The sequence below is a fragment of the Antechinus flavipes genome, chromosome 1 (genome assembly GCF_016432865.1).
Source record: "Antechinus flavipes isolate AdamAnt ecotype Samford, QLD, Australia chromosome 1, AdamAnt_v2, whole genome shotgun sequence".
In the NCBI taxonomy this organism is placed as follows: domain Eukaryota; kingdom Metazoa; phylum Chordata; class Mammalia; order Dasyuromorphia; family Dasyuridae; genus Antechinus; species Antechinus flavipes.
Window position 1 is genome coordinate 47,627,908 of NC_067398.1, and position 23,960 is coordinate 47,651,867.

Genomic DNA, 23,960 nt, shown 5'->3' on the forward strand with positions numbered 1-23,960 from the left:
TATGGGGTCATTGGTTATGACTGTTTTTATTACTTTTACAATCTGAATTGTCAGATTGTTCTCCAAACAGATTCTATAGGTTTGAAATTCAATCACCAGTGAATAAATGTATTTCTCTGTCTAATGTTCAACTAGCATTGAGTTTCATTGCTTTCATTACTGTGGGCAATTTGATGGGTATGAGGAAGTGCCTCAACGAGGCTGTAATTTCATAGAATCTCAGAATTTAAAAGTTGGAAAAGATGGCCAAGGTCATCTATTCCACCCCGTGCCCACAAAAGGTCTTCACTACAACATAACAAGTAATCATCCAGTTTCTCCCTGAAAACATCTAGTGACAAAGAAGCTACCACATCAATAACAGCCCATTCCATTTTGGGACAGTTCTGATCATTGGGAAGTATCTCCTGACATCAGAACTAATTTGCTCTTTGTAACTTCTATCTATTACTCCTGATCCTACCCTCTGTGGCCCAAAGAAATAAGTCTAATCTTGTTTCCAAACAACAGTCCTTCAAATAATTAAAGGCAGCTATCACATCTCTCCTTAATCTTCTCCAAAGTAAACATCACCAAGTCCTCAACTGATTCTTATGTGATATGGACTCAGTAATTAATAATTTATTAGCAATATTATTAATAATGGCTAACTTTTATATAACATTATAAAGCTTGCAAGGGGCTTTAGATATTTTATCTTATTTCATCTTACAAGCCATTGTCAGTAATTTTGACTTGTGTCTCATCACTGAACTCTGTTGGTTCTGAAGGAAAGAATGAGACTGCTGAATGCTCAACTCTGTCTCACTTAAATCCAATTCATTTGCAAGGCAAGACATCACTCTCCCGAGTCGTTGGTCCCCTTATTTGTTGACAAATAACAACAACCTCACAATAACCCAATAGAATGGGTTCCATCATCATTCCCACTTTACAGATGAGAAAACTGAGGCTAAAAGAGGCCAATAACTTGCCAAGGTCACACAGCAAGCGTCTGACTCCAAATTTACCGCACATCTTCTTGACTTCACAATCCAGGAATCTACTCACTATGATCAAAGGCTAGTTGTTGGTGTTGTTGTAAGAAGTTGAAGTTTAAATTCCTAGTTGTTCTCTGAGATATCATCTCATGCTTCTCAGATTGTGTTCAAGAGAATGTGGGGGAAAATGGGGAAAAGCATTGTTGATGGAGTTGTGAACTAGTCCAACCATTCTGGAGAGCAATTTGGAACCAAGAGGACATTGTGGGGGAGTAATATCATCCAACTTGGAGAATGTGAGAATGTTTAGCGTAGAAAAGTAGTCTCGGGTGGGAGGGACATAACTCTAATAGATTGAAGAGTTAGCATGTGGACAGGAGATTAGATTTGTTCACTTCGGCTCCATAGAGCAGGTTAAAAGCAAGAGTAGAAGTTTCAGAGAAGAGGAAAAACATTTCATAATAGATCTATCCCCCAAAAGGAATGGGCTATGTTAGAAGTTAGTAAATCTCCCACAAGGTTTTAAAATGAAATCTTGGGAGAAGAGAGTATTATAGACAAGATTCTTATTCAGCCATGGATTAGGTGAGATAGTTTCTTTGAATTCTAAGATTTGGCCATTCTGGCATCTGCCAAGTTCCTTCCAACTCTAAATATTTCATCCTAAAGACAAATTTTGTTGACTTTGAAATTTTGCCAGTCCCATCTCTGTGGGAGATAGATGTTGTCATATTAGCTATAAATTCTCTCCTGACTCAATGGATAAACTCACATCAGTTGGTTCTATACAACATAAAAAGAGATTCTAAAGCTTGCAGATTATTGTTGAGGAATGAGCAAGAGTAATTGGTTGTTAAGGAAACCTTCTTGAAGAAAGTGGATTTTAGCAGCATTTTAAAGGACTAAGGGAATGAAATGACTCTTTAACAATAAAGAGACAACATGATACAGAACTATCCTCTCACAGTTTCTCTTGTACTCTTCACTGCAGCCAACTGATGTCTTTATGATTCCCCTATAATGATAGGATACATTATGCTGTACCTCCTATCTCTGTGCCTTTGAATTGGCCATCCCACATGTATGGAATGTATTCCCTTCATAGTGTTCCTCTCTTCCTTTGAAATACCTTCTGCATGAAGTCTTTCCTAATCTCCCAACTGCTAGTTCCCTCCATCTCAAAACTACTTTACATTTAACAACTTTGTATATATTTGTGTATATATGTGTATATATATATATATATATATATATACACATGTGTATTTGGATTTACTCACTTTATGTCATATATGTGTGGGTATGTGCTATTTCTTCCATGAAAAGGTAATTCCTTTACCAATAAAGATTGTTTTATCCATTATATTTGTATCCCCCATATCTAACACATATAAGGAGTTTAATAAAGACTTATTAATTGATTGAAGTCACTGAGAATTGCTGGGCCTTTTTCCCATTTGTAAAAAGAGTATAACAATCACTGTTCTACCTAGCTTTGACAGAATTATGCCAATAGCATAACAGATATAAAGATGATTTGGAAAGGTGGAAAGTTTGGAAAGAAACTACAAAGTGAGACACAAAATGAGAAAAGAATGGATGCTAACAGGGAAGGGTGGCAGATAGATGGTTCAGATTCATTTAGCAAATTAGCCTTTTTGTTCATTATTTCAAATCAAAAACATTTATTTGTGTGTTCCCCCATCCCTCATCCAGATTTCATAGAATCATAGATATAGAGATAGAGACAGTATAGATTTTAGAGGCCATTGAGTCCAACACTCTCATTTTACAGGTTGGGAAGATGAGATCCACAGAGATGATACTTTACCTAAAATGACATATGTGGAATGAAAGAGGAGGAGGAAATAAGGAAGAGGAGGAGAAAGAAGTGTAGAGGAAAAGGAGGTGAAGAAAAAGAAGATGGAGGAGGAGAAAAAAAGAGAAGGGGGAGGAAAAGGAAGAGGAGGAGGAGGAGAAGGAGGAGGAAAAAGTATAAGAAAGAGGAGGAAGAAAAAGAGGAGGAGGAGGAAGAACAACAAGAAAAAGAATAAGAACAAATAGAAATAGAAGTAGAACAAGAAGAAGTAGAACAAGGAAGAGGAGGAGGAGGAGGAGGAATAGGAGAGAAAGAAGAGGAGGAGGAGAAGGATTGAAATCCAGATCCATGCATGAAAATTTAGCTTTCTTCTCATGATATCACCCTGCTCTATAAACATTTGGAGTCCAGTTTATAGTGAATATTCTGATGCAGTAGTTCCCAAATTGGGCTCTCAGATCCTTTCAAGGAGTCCCAGAAGTCAAAACTATTTTCATAGTACTATTAAGGTATTTGAATTTGTATATAGTAAAATCAATAGAAATAACCCCTATAAGCAAAAACTCTTGGGAGAAGAGAAAACTGGAGGGAAGGTCCTGATTAATTTTTAGGAATGTAAAGGGATCCTGAGACCAAAAACTGTGAGCGCTACACTTCCAATGCAAGTTCTCCCGCTTGTCATTCTGATATCTGTCACTAGATGGAAGCAACACACATCTACCCAACCTAGACAAGTGCTCCTTCAACACAGCCTGGGTCAAAGGAACCAGTGGGATCATAGGTTTCAGATTAAAAATGGAGTTTAGACATGGTCATCAACCATCCCTCCCATTAACCATATGAGGAAACTGAGGCTCAAAAAAATGCCCTGTCCCAAGTTATGTGGCAGAGCTGGAATTTGAATGCAGGTCCTCTGTTGCTTAGAATTGCTAGGATAGAGCAGTGAATAGAAAATAAGGCTTCAGGCACTTACTAGCTATGTCATCCTCTGCAAGTCACTTAACCCTGCTTGCTTCAGTGTCCCCATCTGTTAAATGAGTCAGAGAAGGAAATGGCAAATCATTCTTATATCTTTGCCAAGAAAAACTCAAAAGACATCCCAAAGACTGAAAAACAACTAAGCAACAACCGATGATACTAAATTCTATATTATGCATTGTTCGATCAACAAACATTTATTAAGCGCCTACTATGTGTCAGGAACTGTGTTGGGTACCAAGGATACAAAAACAAAAATTAAACAACTTCCACCATAAAGGAGTTTACAATCTATCCAAAGAGACAAAATATGGGTCAAAACACCCATTTTCACTGTATCTATCTTATGTGTACATGGCTGTTTGCATGTTACCTGTTCCATTTCTGCCCCATTAGCCTTTACCACCAACTCAGCTGCCCTCTCACCCTGGACCATCATATCTCAGTTTCCTTCTCCCATTGGTGAGTTCTTTATGGGGGCTGAATTTTGGGAATGGCTGCAGGCTAGCCATGTTTTATTTTCCTCCCAGTTGTGCTGAGCATCTTACTCCCCATACCTTGCCACAATTCCCCTACTTGGACACCCTTGCCCTTTTCAACTCTCTTTTAGATATCTCTTATTAGAATGTATTTCTTTTAAAGCATTTATATTTCCAGTACTTAGCATGGTGATTGGCATATAGTAAGTGCTTAATAAAATTCTTATTGGCAATTTTGATACTCCCTCATACACACACACACACACACACACACACACACACACACACACAATACAGAGTAATTTGGGGAAAGTAAAGAAGCAATAATAGCGAAAACTAAGGAAACTCTCGTTTAGAAAATGATACCTGAGCTGAACTGAAGGAGAAGAAAGATTCTAAAAGAAGAGATAATGAGTAAAGGCATTCTAGACAGGGAGGATGGCCTGAGCAATGGCACGGGTTTGACTGATCCCTTAGTGAGTAAAGGGGAATAATCTAGCTAGTAAGTTCCAGCATAATAATACTCAAAAGGGAGGTGAAGGTTAGATTGTGAAGGCTTTAAGTGCAGGCCCCTAACCTTAAAGACGAAAGAAAGGATCCAAAAGCTGCAAACTGACAGGACAATCACGTACAGGGGCAAGGGGACATTAAGAAAGAGGATTGCTCCTAGTCTGGTGTAGTCAATCAGGAAAAGCTTCAGAGAACAAGCTTTGAAAAGAATTTTCTGTTCCAACCAAGAAGGTGCAGTCATGAAGGAAAGAAAGCCAGAAGAAACAAAAACCAGAAAATAAATCCATCCAGTGAGGAAATGATTTCCAAAAAGTAGACAAGACAAAATTCAGTAGTCCATGACTCTTATCTATAAATGCCCAATCACAGATCGCATTTCATCCAGGACTGGCTCCTGAGGTCTCTCTCTACCTCATGGGCTGGCTGCCAAGAAGCCTAGCTGGATCAATGAAAAGTTCTGGCCTGGGAGCCAATGGACCTAGATTCAAGGCCCAATGCAGAATGTCCTGACAAGGCCTTATAGCAATGAGCATTTCCCAGAAGGGCGAGGAATTGGACTGCTGGATTAGAAAGCAGAGTAGAATTTACTATGTCTAGGTTCATGTTACCTATGTCTTGTAGCATTGAATAGGAATCAAAAAACCTAAGTCCTAACGTGCTTCCTACTCTCTGACCCTATCTTCATCTCCCTTCTTCAGCCCCTTTCACATAATATCTTGTTCTGTTAGGATGTAAGCTCCTTGAGAGCAAGGGCTGATCTTGAAAGCTTGCTTTTGAAGATCCCTTCTATCTCCCAGGACATTGCCTAGCATGCAATAAATGCTTACTAAATACTCATTCCTTCTATCTTTCTAGTCACAACTCAATGACAGCCTGCAAAATTCCGCAAAAGGTTGCTTTACCTCTCTGAACTTCATTTTTAGCATCCTCCCATTGGAATAAGAAAACTGGCCCTAATGAGAAGACTGTTGTGGGAATCATATAAAAACTCATCAAAAAACATCTCCTTCAACTGAAAATTGAGGGAATGCCTTTCATTTGGGGAATGGCGAATTAAGTTACGGTATATGAATGTAATGGAATATTGTTGTTCTATAAGAAATGATGAGCAGGATAATTTCAGAAAAGCCTGGAAAGACTTATATGAATTTATACTGAGTGAAATGAGCAGAACCAGGAGAACACCGTACATAGCAACAACAAGATCAAGCGATGATCAACTGTGATGGACTTAGCTCTTCTCAGAAATGCAGTAATCCAAGGCAATTCCAATTAGCTTTGGATGGAAAGAGCCATCTGTATCCAAAGAGAAAACTATGGATACAATGTGAATCACAGCATAATAATTTCACTTTTTTGTTGTTTATTGTTTGGTTGGTTGGTATTTTTTCTTTCTCATGCTTTTTTTTCTTTTGATCTGATTTTTCTTGAGCTGCATGACCAATATGGAAATATGTTTAGAAGAACTGCACATGATTGAGCTGTATTGGATCATTTACTGTCTTGTGAAAGGAGAAGAGAGAGAGAGAGAGAAAGAAAGATTTGAAATACAAGGTTTTGCAAAGGTGAATAAATCTTTGCAGATGTTTGGAGGGAAAATACTGTTTTTGAAAAAGCATCTCCTACACAATGCAAGTCTTAAGATGCTTACTTATTGTTAGCTCTTCCTATGGCATGAGGCCCGGTGTAATAATATCAAAGGGAGAGAAAAGTCAAAGCAAAAAAAAAAAATTCTGAATTAATATAAAGAATTCCTATGCTTTGTCTTGATAGCTGGAAGGTTAGAAAATCAAGTCATCAATATTTATTTAGCACCCATTATGCACCAGGTACTGCTAAGGACTAAAAGTACAAAGAAAGGCAAAAGATAGTCTCTGACCTCAGAGGGCTTGCAGTCAAATGAGGGAAACAACATACAGATAATCATGTACAAACAAGCTATCGAGGGATGTCTTGCAGTTAATCAACAGTGGGAAGGCACCAGAATTAAGAAGGATCAGGAAGGCTTTCTATAGATGAAAGAATTTGATCTGGGCCTTGAAGGAAGCTGGGAGGAAGAGGCAGGAGAGAAAGCATTCCAGAAATGGGCAGAGGCAGTGAAAATACCTGGAATGGAAAGATTGTGGTGTATGAGGAACATCAAGAAGGCTAGTGTACAAGGTGACCTGGCAGCCAGGTAATATAGTAAGGGAAATACCTGAGTTAGAGTTAGAACTTCAGATTCAACACCTTTAAGACTCATTTTTCATTGATTCTTTGTGTCTCCTTCACCTAGGACAGTAACATGTGTCTAGGGGGTGCTTTATAAATGTTCACTGACTCCCATGAACCAGGAGCAGAGACTTCAATGAAGAAGATATTGTGATAAAGCATCCTGAGATCCCTGCAAAGAACCTAAGATCATTTGCTTCAATGTCTTTTGAATTCATGGGGTGGCTAGGTAGTAAAGGGTATAGACTGCTGATCCTGGAGTCAGGAAGAGATGAATTCAAATATGGCCTCCGACACTTATTAGCTGCATGGTCCTAAGTAGGTTGCTTAATCCTGTTTGTCTCACTTTCCTCATTTGTAAAATGAGCTGGAGTAGGAAATGGCAGATCCAAATAAAAAGCAACCTTCAATTTCATCAATAGAATAAAAAAGATGCCAAAAAGTAAAGTGAGTCCAAGAGCCATAATTTGAATCTTTAAGTCCAAATACAATGCTCTTTCCTCCACACCTCAAGTATTAGGCTAGACTAGCAGAGGGGGCTCAACCAGCCCAGTCATTAGGTTTAGTCCATAAGTGGGAAAAGACAATGCATTAAACATTGCAGCTATAGACTTCCAGATGCCTCCCTATGGGAGGACAACCTGAGAGAATAGAAGAATACTGGATCAGGTAGATTTGATATCTACCATGATGCTTTCTGGCTAACTTCTCTGGGTCTCAGTTTCTCCATCTATAAATGGGTAAAGTAGAATTGTTTTCTGGATTACATCCAGAATTATATCTGAGTTTAGATTCTGAGCTTCTAGAATTCAGATCCTGGCTTTGCTACTCATTATCTGTGTGATCACAAGCAAGTCATCAATCTCATCTGTGATGTGAGAAAGTTGAACAAGATGTTTACCAAATACTGTTTGATCATTTAATATCCCATGACCTGAAACTGGTAGAGGGATATGAAACCTGTAAATCTCTGTACCTTGAGAATTTTTCAGAAATTTAGTAGTATCATCCACATGGAGACACAAAGTCCTTAATAATGACCTTTCAATCTTACACAGACTCTGTATGTCCAGTTCCCCTTTAAAGAGGTCCCTACATTTTCACAATGATCAATGTCTGTTGGGAAAGTAAAAAGATATGCCATCAGATAAATCTTTGCGGGAAGAGAAAGTAAGAAGTCTTCAAATGGTTAAAAAAAAAAAAGTAGGAGATCTTCTTGATTTTACCTTTTCCTCTCTTCAATTCATCCTCCTCAGGTCTTTTCTGGGACCATGAATGATGTCTTTTCAATGCATCCTCCACAGGACTGCTACTCAGCATTTTTAAATTACAAATCTGTTTTTCCCCCTTGCTCAAAAACCTTCAGTATCAATTCTATGATCAAAAATAGATGTCCAAGGTTGAAATGTCAGGCCCTTCACAATCTGACTCCATTCTGTCTTTCCAGTCTTATTTCATGTTCTACATTACAACCAAACTGGACTATTTTCTATTAACCAAACTCAACAAATCATCTGCCTCCATAACATTATACAAGTTTTGTCCCATACATGGAATGTACCCCTTCCTCCTCTCACACTCTCAGAGTTCTTTTTTTAATTAGGACTTTTTATTTTCAAAACATATACATGGATAATTTTCAACATTCACTCTTGCAAAACCTTGTGTTCCAAATGTTCTCCCCCTTTCCTCCATCCCTTCCCCTAGGCAGCAAGTAATCCAATATGTGTTAATGTGCAATTCTTCTAAACATATTTCCATAATTATCGTGCCACACAAGAAAAATCAGATCAAAAAAGTTTTCAAAAAATGAGAAAGAAAAAAGTGCAAGCAAACAACAACAAAAAGAGTGAAAATACTATGTGGTGATCCACACTTAGTTCCCACAGTCCTCTCTCTGGTTCTCACAGTTCTTCAATGCTCAGCTCCTCTATGAAGCTTCATCTGAATTTCCCTGCTTCTTAATGATCTCATCTTCTTCCCATTATTTTTTTACTTATCTATAAATCTTCCAGTAGAAAAATAAACTTCTTGAAAATGGGGACTGGTTCATATTTACCTTAGAATACCTACTCCCTAAAGTTGTTCCTTTGCATATAAAAGGCAATTTAAACATGTTAGGTTAAATTGAATAGCAATAAAATAAACTACAAAAATATTGTTAAAATATTCCCCTGATGAACAAATTATAAGAATGGAAAGGTAGGTAGAAGTCAGGTAAAGTTAACAATTACTTAAGCATCTATTATGTGCTTGGGAATACAAAGAAGGGCAAATAGCAATTCTTATCCCAATAATGATCTTTTACATGAGATGAATATATGAATTATTACTCTAGAATTGAATAATAAAGGTATTAACCAAAATACCACAAGTAGGGAAACTGAAGGAAGTTTTTAAGGCAAGATATTTTCATTGTTATGGAGACAGGACAGAGGTGAGAATATTGTTGCAAACTTCCTGTGTTAACAGAGGACGACCATATAGCTAAGTCTCTAGTAGAAACTAAATTTCTCATTTGTGAAATAATTCATAAAGGTTCAATTAGAAGGCCTTTAAGGTTCCTTCAAGCTACAAAGTTTTATGGATTTTTTTTCATCAGTCACTTGCTTGATTTCTTTCAACAAACTTGTTGGCCAAGAAAAATACCAGAAAAATAGTCTCTACCTGATAGCTCCTGAAATGCCTACAAGGACATAATTCTATAATCTAACCATACCAAAGATCCATGAAACACTAGGACTAAAACTATGTATCCTAAAACTTCTGAGAATGTGGGAAAGAGGGACAGAGAAGCCACATTGATAGAATCCTACTGAGAGAATTACACAGAAGGGACAGTATCATACCAGGACATAATCTATTTTTACAGTTTCCCCAAAGCATTCAATTCAATATAATTTAACAAACATTTAATAAGTACCTATTGTATACAAGGCCTTGTGCCAGGTCCTAGGAACACAAAAATAGAAAGGAAATCCCTCTGAACTAATAGAGCTCATTTGGTATAAGAATTGTGGCAGCAAGGTATTGCAAGAGATAAAACAATGGAGTTGCACTCAGAAAGATCTGAACTCAAACCCTGATTCAGGCAATTATAAACTGTGACCCTGTGTTCCCATGGTATTATTGAAAGAATATGGGACTGAAAGTCGAATCTTTTAGATCTAGCTGAAAGGAACTTCAGCTATCATGTAACGATGCACAAGTCACTTTATCTCTCTTAGAAGGATAGATAATAACACATGCTCTATCAAACCTGTTAAGTTTGGTGAAAATCAAATAATGTGTGCAAAGGTGCTTTAAAAAGTAAAAACAGCTTTAAAATGCAAAGGTTGCTGTTGTTTAGAAATCCAATAATAATAACAGCCATCTAAAAAGAGAAAAGATAGCCCATCATTGCCATGATATCATGGAATCATAGCTTGAGAGCTAGAGAAGCCATTAAATCCAAGCCCTTCATTTTACTCATGAGGAAACTCAGGCTTGAAGTTAAATGTTTTGTCCAGGATCACACAGAAAGTAAATGTCTGAAGTGGGATTTGATTTCAGCCCTTCCTAAGTCCAGCATTTTATTTACAGATCTACTAAGCTGCCCCCCCCCATAGTTCTGGAACTAGGAAAAGTTGTGAAGGAATAATAAATGTCAGTATGTGTGTATATGGGTATATATACATAATTGTAACAAAATAATGAGCTCCTAGATGACATAGTGGATAGAATGCTGGATCTGGAGTCAGCAAGACTTGAGTTCCAGCTTTATTTACTTACTAGCTATGTGACCCTGGGCAATCCATTTAACCCCATTTGTCTCAGTTTGCTCACTACCAAATGAGTTGGAGAAAGAAATGGCAAACCACTCCAGTATCTTTTCTGAGAAAACCTCAAGTGTGGTTATAAAGAGTCAAATATAACTGAAAAACATCTAAAAAAACATCAAAAACAAAAATAATAATAGTACACAGCAGTTAGCATATACACATAGCTGTAAGGTTTGCAAAGCATTTGACATATATCCTCTCATGTCATCTTCATAATGACCCTATGAGGGAGGTGCTATTCTTCTCATCCATTTTACAGTTAAGAAACTGAGTTAGCAAGGTAGCAAAAGACTGAGGTCAGATTTGAACTGAAGTTTTCCTGATCCCCAGCTCTGTACACCATACACTGGGCCACCTAGCTGAGCGTATAAGGCAATGTTATTTGACTTGAACTGAATTGAATGTTGCTGGGAAAAATAATTAATTATTGGCTAAATATTGTCCATTTTGTTTTCTTTTTCCAGGGTAAGGTCATTATTTAGAAAGGTAGTTACTGACAAGAATCTGATTTCAAAAGCTTCATGCTTCTTTCTCCTCTTCTAGATTGATCTTCCTTATATATAGAATTGGTCATGTTACTCCTCTGTTCAAAAATCATCGGTGGCTCCTTATTGTTCACAGATTCAAAATAAAACACTAAAACAGAAACATTGAGGTATTATCTCCAGAAAGCCTCTCTTATCTGGGAATAAGATATGAGGGATTATCCATCCCTCTTACTACCTCAGATTCTGCCAGAATTGGATCCTTTGTCAAACAGTTCTACTAACTTTTTATTTATTACCCTCTTTAATGACATGACCTCAGAAAATAATGAGGTACAATGCAAAGAGGGCTGGCTTTAAAGTCAAACTCTCTTGACTTTGAATTCTCCTTGGCAATGTGACTTCGTACATTTTTCCCATCTGTATATAGAATGGGATGGGCTAGATAATCCTCAAGGCTCCTTTTAGTTTTGACACAGTGCCAGACTTGGAGTCAGAAAGACCTGAGATCAAATTCAGTCTCAGACACTTATTAACTAAGTGACTTTGGCAAGTCCCTTAACCCAGTTGCCTCATTTCCTCATCTATAAAAGGAGCAGAAGGAAATGGCAAAGTACAACAATATCTCTGCAAGAAAACCTCAAATAGGTTCATGAAGAGTCAGACATGACTAAACAACTGAACAACCATGCTCTAATTTGATTAATTAATGATCCTACCCATTACTGCCATCTTATATAACCAATGTTCCCATACTGTTCTGCCATTTGGATTCCCTAGGCCTCAGAGCTATATCCAGCTGCCATGTACTCATATGGCCCATACCACAAAGGCAAGCCATTATTTAAAGGATGTCCCAGCCTTTTATAAGAGAACAGGCAAAATAATGCCCTTCTTTGTCTATTATAAGGATGAAGGGTCATTCCCAGATTCATCAATCCAAGTTAATCCTATGTTTGATAAAGATGCATTAAATACTCACTCTGCTAAGAACATAAGATGCTTCCATAAGAGGAAGAACTTGGACTCATATTGTTGAGAGTCTAATGGGATATATGATACACCAGAGATGTCGAGCATGAAGCTCCTGAGTGAATAAAATATAATTCAGAAATATTTAGCAAAAAAAAATATACAATAAAAAATTTCAATATTTAGTTCTCTCTACCAGGAGTGAAGATTTAATGGTCTTAGATGTTTACAATTCTATATGAGTTTGACACCACTGCAATCCACATAAAGAAAACTCTCATACATGACAATACATGTTTCTCATTTCTTTTCATGGGAGTGGTCAGTGGGAGGCTGACAGAAGTCAACTATAACAGTGATGGTTTCCTGTGAGTTTAGAAACATTTCCTTGTCTATAACAGCAGGAATTCTGGCAGAAACAAGAAAGAAAGTAAGAAATCAGGAGAAAAAAAATTGCCAAGCTATGCCCTGACTTTATTTGACTTAAGATATTCCCCAGGTACTGAGCAATCCATTCCAGCTATGCTGCTGAATATAATGTCCTTCCGTGTGCAGATTGAATCCTAGAGCCAAATGATTTTAGTACAAATAACGCTTCTGATGTTCCCAACACTCAGCCACCAGCAGGGCCATGAATTTGTCAGGCATCATAAATTAAAGGCACATAAAGTTACCTGATTGCCTACACCAAGAGCCACATTCCCCCTTTTCAAACTGTGTACTGGGATGCTAGAATGAGAAATCATTCTCTGAGAGCAACTTTTCATAACTCAGATAGAAAGTTTCTTTGAAAGATGTGTCTTTTTTCCTAATAAGTGATCCATTGAGAGTCTGAAATTTGGGTTCCATTTATGTTCAAAGAATCTGTATTTGTTATTTATATTCTCATGTAAGGGATTGTAGAGAGGAAGCAGGGGAAAGTGAAAGGATAGAGTGCAAGGTTTAGCAGCAGAAAATTACAACTCCTGCCTTCTTAGACTCACTAGATGTGGGATTTGGGATGAGTTACTTAAACATATGTACCTTGGGCATATCCCTGGGATTACTACTAACTCAGAAGCCTATAGCTCCATAATAAATATTTAACAGGGGGCAGCTAGATGGCTCAGTGGATAGAGAGCTGGCCCTGAAGTCAGGAGGATCTGAGTTCAAATAGTTTTTAGCTGTGTGACTCTAGGCAATTCACTTAACCCAAATTGCCTCAGGAAAAAAAAATTAAACAAATAGTTTTTTTTTTCTTTGTTATTCACCCATTTCCACAAGAGCAACTGATTTACTTCTGATTGGGGGGGGTGGCTGTTCTCTTTTATTCATTGATTCCATCGATTAGATTATTTTCTAATCCAATTTTTAGGCTCAGATTACAGTTTTTTCACTTACTACTTATGTCACCTTAGAAAATTTATGGACTTCCGTGTTTTCATCTGTAAAACTGGAAGGAGAGGAAGAGCTGTGTATTAAATGACCTTTAAAATCCCAAAGCTATGATCCATATAACAAGAAACTAACATATTCAGAGCCTATATGGGTTGCAATGACATGCTATTCTAGCCCCTGTCTCTAAGGAGCATTTATTTGGTTGAGCTGAAAAAGACAAGAAATCACTTTGGAGAAGTGGGGAGTATGTATCAGGACAGCCAATGAAGAAGTGGACTTTGCATGATGGATGGGACTGCACTTCAATAATACTTGACAGTTTCCAAAGACTTCAATATCCATTATTTCATTTGCTCTTAACTGGAAAGGAAGCATAATATTCTGCTTCCAGAAAGAACTCTGGTTCTACATCCCATACTTGTGTGACCTTATGCAAGTCACCTAAGAGTTTCCTCATCTGTAGAATTAGAGAATTGGATTAAAGGGCCTCCAAGATCTTTTCCAAATCTAAATCTATGATCCTTTGAATCTTATTATCTTCATTATATAGCAGAGGCATAGATTATTTTCATTCTATTAGTTTCATTGTACAGTATCATGGGCAATGTGTCTCAGAACATTAATGGAATAATAGGACTCATACCTCCTGACTCCTCCCTAGTTCACTGCCCTCTTACATCTTTGCAAACTCTGTCTTTTGATATAGGCAAAGGGGCAGAGAAAGTTGAACATAGAATCAAGAAGAGCTAAGCCCCAATCCTGTCTCAGAAACCTGCCCAGACTGAGCAAGTTGTTTAACTCCTCTGAGCCTCAGTTTCCATAGCTGTCAAATGGGTATAATAAGACTAACCTAATTCACAGAGTTATTGAGAGAATCAAAATGAAGTACTGTGCATTTTATGAAAACATTAAAAAAGTGCATCCTAGGCAGGAGTCACAGCATGAACAAAGGAAAAACATAAGACATGTTAGAGAAATGGTGAATAAGCCTTCCTTTTTGGAGACCAGAGATCAGGTCATGTGAAAGAACAGAACTTCACAAGGCTGGAGCACTGACCAAGTGTTCCATTTCCTCATGTCCATTTCTGTTTTCAGTTTTCAAAAACAAAAAACAAGCTATTTATAATTCTTTCCTTTTCTCTGCTGATCCTGACAACACGTGAGTTAGAAGCCTCTACTAAATCTTTATAACACCCTGTGGAGCAGGCTGGAACTCGGACAGCAGCTTGCTTCTTCTTGGTAATGGATGAATAGTGGGAAGCAAACAAACAACAACCAAAACAAAGAGATTTCTGGTATGTTTTCAGGACTTGAGTGAATTCTAAGGTCCCCCTGAGTATTAGGAGCCTAAGAGCCGATGATTGAACTATAACATCTCTGAGCCCTTCTCTTGGCTTGACCCCATGAACTTCCTTTGGACACAGACCAGGAGCTCAAAGAGACACAAACTTGTCTGTTTGTTTTCAAGATCCCACTCTCAATGGTCCAGGGAGAGAAGGGAAATGTTCAGCTATCCAACCCTTGGCAATCCTGGGAAATCAGCTGCATTTTTTTTTCTCAGAACAAAAAATGAAACTAAGGAGTGGACAAAATAAGGAGTTGCTGGGGTACACTAGTTGGAAAAGAAGGAGCAACAGAAGCATTGCTTTTTAAAATGAACACATCTTTTTTATGAACACATCTTTATTCAGCCAAAATGGTCACTCTCCATGGTACTGAGGTATTCCTTCTGTGATAATTGAAGACTTAAAAGGGCTTAGATAAGACATTACAGCTCACCTAGAACATCCTTTCAAACCTAATGATGTAGAATTCTCTGCTGAGTGGCCTTTAGTATCATGAATTTAGGGGGAAAAAAGGATCTCAAAGATGATCTATTTTAGCGTTTACATTTTACAAATTGGAAAATTGATGTTATCAATTAACCTGATGTTATCAGGTTAAGTGATGGTCCCAAGATAGGAAATAGCTGAGCTAAAATTTTAATCAGATCTTCCTGATCATGCCTGATCAGGCATGAGGTGGTAAATAGTAAAGAGAAGGTTTAAATCCATGTCCTTTTTACAATAGCATGCTGCCTCCTTTGGCAAGTCATTTAATCTCTCCCAGACTCAGTTTCTTCATCCTATGAGAAGTTGGATTAGATGATCTGAGGTTTCCTCAAGCTCATGATCTGTGATTCTATGTAGAGATGAGACCAATGTATTAAGTGGTGACAGATCACATAACAAGCTAGGAGAATCCAATTCTGTTGACTCCTAGTCTGGTGCTTTCTCTGCTAGAGCACCCTGCCTTTCACAGTGCCTGGCATTCCTCTGGCATTCCTCCTTTTAAGATTCATCAATTTACTCAACTATGGAACTCCTGCCATATGGCTTTAACATCTTGACTTGTTACTAAGTGGGTGCAAATTTGTCTAGCCCAGTGCATCTAGCTGGCCACAGTCCATATCCTAGCCAGCTGATCATCCAGGTCATCTCACCATCTGTTTTCCTTCTTCCACCTTTGCTTTCCTTCTAGTTCTCTGGCTGCAGAAATTAAGTCAATTTCCTTTTGGAAAGGACCTTTTGCATGACTGCCCTATAGATCAATTGAATGTCGCTGTTACTCTCCATATCAAACCTCTCTTCCTTGGCCACAATTCCTCTGCATTTTTTGTCTCCTCTATTATAATATATTTTTGAAGGTGAGCATTTTTATGCTTTTAAGTCTATTTTTAGCCCAGTAGCTTACACATAGAAACTTCTTAAAATGTTATTTTCGTTTATTCATTAGGGAGGAGATTTTTAACTTTTGTATATTATGGAAGCCTTTGACAATCTGGTGAAACTTATGGACTCCCCTCTCAAAATACTACATTTAAATGCATAATATAAAATGCACAGAATTACAAAGAAAAATATGGAAATACAGTTATCAAAACAAATTGAGTTCATAGATCTTATTTTAAAAACCCCTGCTTTAGGGTCTTAGAAGAAGTGTCCCATAAAAGATATAATACCCTAAGCTGTTATTAGCTAACACTTTATTTAGTGATGATGGACAGTTCATTAAGAACAAGACCCTCTTGGAAAATGACCCAAAGTCTAAACTATACCCCTGGAGAGAGGCAGAAAATAAGACAAACACACTGAAAATGATGTAGAAGCCAAAGACAGACTTCAAAATTTTCCACCACCCCAAATGAAATTAAACTTGGAAACAATACAACATCAGTTCAGTCTCCTGCAGGAGGAAAAGAGACATGAGGGATGGGCAAAAAAGCCCATCCTGCCTTAATTTAAAATGGTACATGGGATAAAGGCACTACTCTGGGGATTAATAATAGCCTTGTGAGCTAACATTTTCCCTTTGGGTTGTTACTGACCTGATGCCATGATTGCTAATGGAAGACATTCGTCACAATGGGTAGAAGATCTTGACATAGGCCATGACTCCAAGTACTTGGAATCCCAGAACAACCTTCCTAGGAGTGGTATCTATGGACAACGGGAAGGAGAAATTGTACAGGGCCAGGTAGGAGGTCAGTCTCAGCTCAGTTGTCATAAGGAGCTTTAGCCTAGACCTGAATGCTCAAGACTTCCCAGAAACACAAACATCCTCCACCAATGTCACTAACACACATACACATACACACACACACATACACACACACACACACACACACACACACACTTAAAGAGAACAAAAGCACAGTGAACTTTTCAGTGCTATTTTCAAATAGTCCTAAGATATCTGTCTCACTGCCAAAGGAGACCAAAAGGATTCTGGGAATTCCACATAATATTATTAGCCACAAGAAAAGGAATTCAGCCTAAAGTGTGAATCCATCACGTCCAAAGAGTTTAGTCACTAACATATCTACAACTTTTAGTTGTACTATAATGTGGGGGAAGTACTATAAAATGTATTTTAAAAATTATAAAAAAAAAAACACTATGTTCTATCTGTCCAATTGTGTTTTAAAGTGTTCAATGTGAGAGTGATAAAGAGAGGAAAGTTACTTTCAAGAAAGAAAAAGTCTGTGTCAAAATCAGGATCATGTTCCAAAACACTGAGACCACCTTTCTAACATTAACTTACACGTTCACTTAGTTCACATCTGCTGTGACTGTTTCCTTTCTTCCAGAAGAAATGTATTTGAGTAAAGTGGACATATCCCCACTTCAGTCATAGAACTAGAATTTCATAATTAGAAGAGACTTTAGAAGACATTTAAGTCAATTCCCTCTTTTAGCAGATAAGGAAACTGAGGCCCAAGGAAATAGATTCATTTATTCAAGATCCCAGGTTTGTGAATGGTTTGGAACCCAGGACTTCCTATCCAGCCCTTTATCTACTACAATTTGCTTTCACCAGCAACAGAAGCCTCACTTACTTTTTCTATGATGGCTTGATGCTGGTCCATTTCTAAGAGTACAGTAGTGGTGATGACTGAGTTACACTGTACACTTACATGAGAGTTTTCAGATTAATGTTTCACTTCTTTTTTCCTGTTCCACCTTCATGGCCCTCTGCACTTCAAATTCATCAAAATGTAAATTGTGCCATGAGTCTTAGGGTCCCCAAGCATGGAGAGATTGATGTTGATGCCCTGGGGTCTACAAGACTATTGGAGACACATGAATGGTGTCTGCTTTGAAAGTCAATTTCCTCTTTCTAATATAGTCAAGGACACACAGTTTTCATTTTTAATAATTTGTATTTCACCAATTTCCTTGATCTTATGCTTATCAGCCTTATCTAGACTTTTCATCTCAGATGGTCTCCGTGTTCTTCTTTTTATTAGCACTTCATAGCTTCCAGAAAAATCAGAACAAGGAATATGTCAACTGTATTTCCAGTATCTTTTACTGTGGACACATTTAAAAAGTGACAGCAGCTCCCAATCTCCCATTCCAGAGAGGCATCGGCCTGGGGAATGAAACTAAAGGTTTCCTAAGATCTTCTCCAGAAAGCTTTTTCCCACAGAAAATAATGTCTACCTCTAATTCCAGAAAATTTCATGACTCAGTTACAGAAAGTTGGATCCCAAATTGAGCATCTGTTGGCCGCTGAGGCCATTGCCTTCATTATCTAAATGGGCTGGCAGATGAAGCCAAAATTGCCAAAAGGCACCACGTCCCAGGAAGAGGCAAAGCACAAAATTGGGAGATAGATCAGAGTGTAGAGATGAGATATCTGGAAGGAATGAGTTAGCCTCCTAAAGCTAGGAAAAGGCAGGAATCGGAAGGTAACAGGAGCAATTTTATTCATCTTTAGCATTTCCATCAAGATATAAAAAAGCAATAGGTTTGCAATCAGAATGGCTTAGTTGGTTCCTGACTCTGTTCAATATTGAGGATATCACCTCTGCTCTCTAAACCTCAGGTTTCTCCTCTATAAAAGGAGAAGTAGAACCTAGATCTAGCACTATTCAGGTGTATCCAGGAAGCTTCTTCAGTTTCCTTGTCTATTGCCTACAAACATGTTTCCTCTTTCCTGGGGGAGCAAAAAAAAACCTTCACTTGATCCATCCATCATAACTATCACCCCTTATCTTTTCTGCCCTTTGTAATGAAACTCTTCAAACAAATAATCTGTGCCTTCACTTCCTCTTCTCTCACTCTCTTTTTAACCCTTGCAATATGGCTTCCTACTTGTTGTTCCAGCAAAACTGCTCCCTCCAAAGTTACTAATGATATCTGGGTGACCAAATCCAATGGCCTTTTCTTAGTCCTCAACCTCCTAGACCCCTCTGTAGTCACTGGCATTATATATCACTCTCTCCTCTTTGATACTTTTCTCTCTAGGTTGTTGGAATACCATTCTCTCCTAGTTCTCCTCCTATCTATCTGACCACTCCTTCTCTAACTCCTTTGCTTGATCTTCCTCCAGAAGACACTCTGTAATTGAAGATATCCCTTAGGATTCTGTGCCAGACCTTCTTCTCCTCTCCTTCTATATTACTTCACTTAGTGATCTCATCAGCTCCCACAGATTTAATTACCATCATCATGCTGGTGATTCTCAAATCTACCTTTCGTGTTCCAATCTCTCTAGTGACCTCCAATCTTGCATTTCCGATTGCCTTTCAGATATCTCAAACTAGATATCAAATAAATATCTTAAATTCAATAAATCCAAGATAGAATCCATTATCCGTCTCCATTCTCCCCCCCCCCCATTACTGTAGAAACTATATCATCCTCCCACTTCCCCAGGCTTACAACCTAAGAGTCCTCCTGGATTCCTCATTATCTCTCACCTCACTATATCCAAGTTGTGGTCAAGACTTCTCAATTTCACCTTTACAATATCTCTTGAATATCCCCCTTCTCTTCTCTGCCATTGCCACTAGTCTAGTACAAGCCCTCATCACTTCATGCCTTGATTATTGCAATAGCCTGCTGGTGAGTCAACTTGCCTTAAGTCTCTCTCAACTCCAATGCATCTTCCATTCAGCACTAGAGTAACTTTCTTAAAAGGCAGAGCTCATCATGTCAAACATATCTTCCTACTCAATAAGCTCTAATAGCTCTCTATTACCTCCAGGAGCAAATTCAAGATGCTCTGTTTGACATACAAAGCTCTTCACAATCTAGTCCTACTTGTACTTTTCCTTCTTTTTACACCTTACTCCCTGATACATACTTTTCAATCCAGTGGCAGCAGACTCCTCGCTGTCCCATGAACACATCATCTCTTGACCTTAGGCATTTTCTGTGGCTACTCACTATGCATGGAATGCTCTCCCTCCTTCACTCCAACTCCTGACCTCTCTGGCTTCATTCCCAACTAAAATCCTGCTTTCTATGGGAAGCCTTTTTCAATCTCTTCATTCTAGTTTTCACACTCTTTTAATTATTTCCTATTCATCATATATGTGACTAATTTTGTTTATATTCATTTACATGTCATCTCCCCACTAGATTGTAAGCTCTTTGAGGGCAGGAACTATCTTTTGTGGTTTTTGTTTCTATCCCCAGTGCTTAATACAATGCCTGGCACATAGTAGGCACATAATAAATGTTTGATTGTATCAAAAATTTAGAGCTAGAAAGACTCTCCAATTCAACTCTTTTATTTTACAGATAAGTTAATAAAGACCCAGAGGGGGAAAATGATTTGTCCGGAGTCACAGGTTAAGTAAGTATCAGAGCTGGGATTTGAAGCTAAATTCTCTAAGCCCAAATCCAACATTTCTTTCCATTGAACCACACTGTCTCCTGGCAAAGGTTAGACTAGGCCAAGAGCTTTAACCTTTTTGTATCAGCTTATGAACCCCATGATAGAACAATGTTTTTAAATGTACATATATATATATACATATATATATATATAGGATTACAAATGATGCAATATTGAATTATGTCAAGATATTAAAATTAAAATATCTAAATATTAAAATTAAAACTATATTAAAATAGTTTTTAAAAAAAATAAGTTCACAAACACAAAATTAAGAACCCCCAGATTCATCCCTTCAACCTCCAATATTCTATTCAATAATCTACAATCCTACAGTAGGATATAAAAGTTAAATACCAAATCTCCTTCTACTTATAATATTTGGTTTTATAAATGATCTCTCTTCTTTCTCTGTGCAATTGAGAAACCATTCTAACCATCCTCTTCTCTGGGACTCTCATATGACTCATTATAAATAAAGAAACCAAAATTCATGGCCATAGACTGAGAATGAGACATATTATCTGAATTCTTCCTAACCCAGCCCCACTATAAATGAACAGAATCAGGGCATTGGGATAGGATGGAGATGGGGATGGAGAGGTGTTTGGGAATGGCATAATTTATAGCACCTGAATGATGAGTAGGTGCTCTCTTTGACTTTGCCAAGGTCAGAAGAATAATTCCTTTACTTTCACTATAGTCTTCACTATATTAAGTCACTATGCTTAACAGAAGAAACTGAACAAACACATTTTGTTTCCTTAGTTGTATTTTTTCTCAGTGATACCCACCAAAAAATATATGCCATACCCAACTGTTCTGATCAGAGTGGAATTTGCCTGCCTGAGGCCTCAGGGTATGTGCCAGTTCAGTTCCTTGGGGGACACATCTCCCGGGCCTGAGTAGTCATAAGCCAAACTATAGAATAGAATAGAAAATAAGCACAGACTATTTCAATTTCTGTTCTTTTGGTGAAGAATAAACAGATATCTTTGTCTTCCACTTCAGAGCTATACTTTTGGGGGATATTGCTTCAGTGGTGTAGCTTCTAAGTCTAATCAAGCTAAATAAACAAGCTTTTATTATGTATCAGATACTGTGCTAAGGGCTAAGAATATCAAGAAAGTTTTAAAAAAATAGAATAGTCCCTCCTCTCAAGAAAACCCTAACTAGACATTTTATGGCTATCTTCAAGCTTTCTTTTCAAATGTATTACATCCTCTCATACGGTCTGTTCCAGACAAATAAGTCCTCTTGATGCTCTCCACAGAGAAAATAGGTATTATCTCTCATTTCTTTGCTTTTGTACACACTGTCTTTCCTGTTTGGGGATGAGGGAGCAGGCAGAGGGGAATGGTCAAAGGATCAATTGCAGAGTTCATGAAACTGGTCCCGTATTCCAGTGATCAATCCTTTTTACAACTTAAATGCTCTTCTTCCTCTCCACCTCTTAGAAACCTCTATTTCCCTTTAAAGAGCAGATTAAGTGATACCTCTTATAGGGGACCTTTCTTAATCCTCTAGTTATTAATGCTTCTGTTCCCTTCCATTCAAAATTAATTTATATTTATTTCATGAAATGTTAAAATTTACTTATCTGTAAACATGTTATTCTTCAGTAGAATGTAAGTGTTTTGAGGACAGAGATTGCCGTTTTAAATCGTGCTATCTCCAGTACCTAGCACAGAGCCTGACATGTAATAAGTACTTAATAAATTCTCATCGTATTGAATTGAATTGGAACTATTTTAGTTGGTATTTTATACTCATTATGTGCTACTATATTTATACCCTATGTCTATATGGACTTGACAAGGCCCTTAAAGTTTGACAGAATGGGTCCCTCTATAAGTTCAGGAACACAACATGTGGACAGAAAGTATCAGTACAGCTCACTTACTGGCCTACAAACATTTCTATCCTTTCTCACGGTCTCCAGAGCATGCTTTTGTAATTATATCTCACCCAAGGTCAAACTCGTGATTGAATTAACAGTTATTCATGGACTCTCATTTGCCCCTAATACACAAGTAAGAAAAGTGGAGAGGGGCTAGAAAGAGCAAAAAATAGTTCTTCTGGTAACAAGAGAACAAGAATTGGGGCTTTTCTCTTGGGATGATATTCTCCCAGGAAGAGTGATTATTTGGTTTGGCTCTCTACCTTTGAGCAGCTACGTCAGCCAATCAGACCCCAGGGAAGGATAATTTCATGATTTATCCTTCGTTCCACCAGTTATTCTCTAGCCTTCCTCCATAACAGAGATGCTTACAATGATCTGATTATTTCACACGCTACCACCCCAACTGAGTGAACTCTAAAAGCTCCTTATTACTTCCAGGATCAAATATAAAATACTCTATTTAGTATTAAAATCTTTTGACAGCCTGACCCCTTTGTACTTTTCCAGTCTTCTTAAACTTTAATCCTCTCCACATTCTCTGCAATCCATTGACCCTGACCACTTTCCAGTTCCGTTCCTCCCGCAGGACCCACTAACTCCCTAGTTTATGTCTTTTCATTGGTGGTCTCCTCATCCCTATTTCCTGGCTTCTCAGTTATTCTTTCTAGTCTTATCTCAAGTCCCATCTTCTTCAGGAAAATATTTCTGCTTTTCATCCCACTTATATCCATACTACTACTGCCTTCCCTCTGAGATTATTTTCTATTTTCTTTAAATACATAGTAGAGATTCCATAGTGTTTCCCCTCCCCCTGGGGGGCAGAAACTATGTCTTTGCCTTTATTTGTATCCCCAGCACTTAGCACAGTGCCTGACACATGATAAGCATTTAAATGCTTCTTGACTGACTGATCACCTGAACTAGTAAAAAAGAATGGATGACTCTAAAAATTTCATTTCATGAATAGAATGATTCAGATCTTCTGTACATGTCAAGAAGGATACAAGAAAAATTAAGTAAAGAAAAATTACAAGCTTAGAAATATTAATTCATGAGAATCTCTAAGCTTTGAGATTGTTCTCTTGAAGTAATTAGCATGCAGCATTTAGCCCTATATATTTCATCAGAAACTATTTCAGATAAATGAAAGAGGAGAAGGTAGCTGACATTTAAATCCAAATTAATTTTCTGGGGGAAAAAAAGTAGCAATTTTAGTTCCACCTGATAAATTGAATGGGTGATTGTTAAACGTTCC

At 37.7% G+C, this 23,960-nt stretch overlaps 1 long non-coding RNA gene across 1 annotated transcript in view; it reads right to left on the minus strand.

Moving 5' to 3' along the window:
* LOC127551572 (uncharacterized) overlaps positions 1-23,960 on the minus strand; it is a 110,137-nt gene that overhangs the window by 80,858 nt on the left and 5,319 nt on the right. The window lies entirely within an intron of this gene.